Genomic DNA, 3355 nt, shown 5'->3' with positions numbered 1-3355 from the left:
TATTTTGCTCAAAGTTAAAAGTACTACTCGATCCGGCCGGAACCTTTATTCTTTCTCAGCCATCAGCTAGCACTCTCGTTTTTCTCATGTTGATTCCATCGATCGAGTGCACTACTTATACACGCACGAGACATATATAGCGAGCTGCATATACCATATATATTGTATATGCAATCGGTACCGTTAGCGTCCGAACTTCCGGACATGCCCGGATACCCACGGCTGCTGGCCAGCTGCGCCTGCGGCTCGCTCGCCTGCCTGCCCGCCCGCTGCTCCACCCCTCCCGCCTCGCTTCCCGCACATGTGGGGACCGCCTCTCTGCCTGCGTCTGCTTCGAGCGCCTACTCATAAAACACTTGCAACATAAAGAACTTGTTGCAACATACGTTTAAAATAGATGAAATATTTGGAACATACGTTTGTAAAATATGTGTATAGTCACTACAACATACGCAACATCCAGAAAAAATATTTGCAACATAGTCTGAAAGAGCTGAAACAAATGAGAAACCGCTACCTCACCATGCCACCACGACATAACACAGGCTACTACAAAGCACATCTCTACATATATCCGAACATCAGTCTGGCACTACGAATTAAGCTATCAGTTTTCAGCTGTGCAAAATTGCAGCATGTCAATTTGCAAAGATGATGGAAAATCATAAGTTGTTCACCAACGTATCTATAAACAATAGGCAATAACAAACTCATCATTGGCAAATCATATATCAAGCACATCTTCAAGGAGCTTTGATTCCTACAAATGAAGAGGACAAACATCAGTCATAACTACACATGCCTCGCAGATGGTTTTCAACTTAGATGAACTACCTCTTTTCTCATGGAGCATGTTCGCCGATTGTGACCCTTATCCTTACACAGGCTACATTTGACCTTAGATTTCTTCGTATTTGAAATTGACTTCAAATTTTTCTTCGGGGCCCCTCTTCCAGGCACATGCAAGGGATCCAGCAAATTAATGAATGCTACAGAATCAACATCCGGGGCTTGTGGCAGCACCGTACCATACCTCTTGCCTCTGTTATTTCCTCCATTTGGCAGGTTCATAGTAGCTTCATCCTGTAGAACGTGTTTCAGCCGCTTATATGACTCAAGTGAACGAGATGCTGCGAAGGCTGCAGCGTGACTGATATTGCGTAGCTCACGGTACCTCTATAGGCTTTCAGAATAGTCATACATTGTGCCCTTCCTTTTCGGAGGAAATACACTCTTCGCCTCCATTGTCCACCTTTTCAAAACACAACAGTCTAGAAGCTTGTCTTCATCCTGATCGTCCAATACAAAGAAGATGTGTGAGTAGGGGGTTCCAATCGATTGTAACTTACCACAAGAACAAGAAATTTCCTTCAGATTGTCTTTATCACAAAATTGACATTTGACATAGTACATCATATCTCCTTTATCCTTCCTGCCAACAATATACTCACTCATATTATCGCCATCTAGAATGTCAATCGAAAAACACTTCTTGGCTGCCTTTATGCTGAACTGCACCGTGGCGAAAACTTTTGGAGTGAACGATTTCACGACTTCTATCTCAATAATTGAAGCATCTGGCCCTGTGCATGCCTCAGATTGCAATGCATCAGTGTCCAGCTTTGCCTCACTTGTGCGCAGCCCTAAAAGGCAGTGCTCCACGTGCTTTACCATGTCAAGCAGTGTCATTTTACGATCTAGACGCATATGAAGCCTAGAGTTTAGGCTCTCACTCCGTTGGTTGCTCCTCAGTCCTAAGTAGCACTTACCAGCATGATACGAAGCACACCAGATTTTCCTCATATCATACATCTGATACAACCATGACTCTTTATTTGTAACCTTATGCTTATCCAAAAATTCTTACCATTTTCTCTCGGTCTCTTCTATGGACCAACAATCATAAAGGAAACTCTTGAATTCATCCTTGACAATATTATTCTTAAGATTACGCACAATGTTCTGCTCAATATGCCATATGCAGAGCCTATGCGATGAATTCGGCCACACCAGCTAGATTGCTCTCTGCATAGCAAGGTCTCCATTAGTGATCACGGAGACCGGATGCTTCTGAATCATGGCCTCGAAAAATATACTCAGCAACCACACATATGACTCAATATTCTCATAAGAAATAATTCCACATCAAAAAATAACTGTGCTTCGATGGCGATTCACCCCAACAAAAGGAACAAGGGGTAGGTTGTACCAATTAGTTTTGTAGGTGCTATCAAATACAACGACATCACCAAATGCTTCATAATCAAGCAGACATTGACTATCACACCAGAATACTCCCTTCAGGTGTCATTCCCCATCAACCATGTACTTGAAAAAGAAATTAGGATCTCTGCGCTGAAGTTCCGTCAGGTAACTGATGACTGTTTGAGCATCACCGGCAGCAATTGTCTCCGCCTTATAGCGATGGCAGAAATTATACAAGTCCCTTGTTGTACACCCAACCTTATCATACCCACCATACTGCATTTCTAAAATATCCATTATCTTGTGTTTGCGGATTTCAGAACTCTCCATCTCCACAATCTCAGCTTTCTGCTCATCGCTGATTCTTCTATGTGAACGTAGCAGACAAGTAAGCTCTGCTGGCGCCATCGGATGGTTGTGTTCATCGATGAAATCCTTCATATACCACTGCCCTATGATCTGATCTCGTGCAATCACAAATTTAGCATGGCATCCAACACAGGTAATATTCCGCGGCTTTCGCTTCTTAATCGCCCTCTTCAGCTGCTTCTCTTCATGGAAACCTTGACGACTGCAAATGAACTTCTGAAGAGTCATCTCATTGTGGCCATTGTCCCACTCACAATAGCTTCTCCTCACACTAAATCCTTTCTCAAAACCGTAGTTGTTATAGAACTGAAATCCTTCTTCTTCATTAGCAAATATCTTCTTGACAATTTCATTGTACTCCAGCAAAGACTCAAGATCTGGCATTTTCTCCTGTATCCATCAACAACATTAAACAAATTAAAATTCTACATAACAAATTTAAGAGGTTTAGAAACCTAAATAGCACCACACAAGGACAAGTTTAAGGACTGCCTTTGTAAAACAGTGGAGTGAGCTCAAAGAAAGTAAAGAGGAAGGCTAAGCAGGTTGATGAATGGGGCTAGGCTACAAGGTTTCATGAACCTTCATCAAATTCAGTAAAACAAGACAGTAGTCTCCTACTAGGTGCCAATACTGGAGTGCAGCTAAATTCCTTTGTCATCAAAGTGCTCATATCAGAATGCATATCCAGAATTCAGAGGAAAAAATATTGATTCTACAATAGAGATGTGAAGAAAAAATATTATCACAAGGAGCTTACACTAGAACAGTCTAACTGAAA

The 3355-nt window shown here is 42.1% G+C and overlaps 1 pseudogene; it reads right to left on the bottom strand.

Moving 5' to 3' along the window:
* Nucleotides 1-724: 724 nt before the first annotated feature.
* LOC136451239 (protein FAR1-RELATED SEQUENCE 5-like) lies at nucleotides 725-2958 on the bottom strand (annotated as a pseudogene).
* Nucleotides 2959-3355: the final 397 nt, after the last annotated feature.

Source organism: Miscanthus floridulus, chromosome 5, assembly GCF_019320115.1.
Source record: "Miscanthus floridulus cultivar M001 chromosome 5, ASM1932011v1, whole genome shotgun sequence".
NCBI classification, from domain to species: domain Eukaryota; kingdom Viridiplantae; phylum Streptophyta; class Magnoliopsida; order Poales; family Poaceae; genus Miscanthus; species Miscanthus floridulus.
Note: the sequence above shows the minus strand (reverse complement) of the source record. Positions and strands in the feature narration are given on the sequence as shown.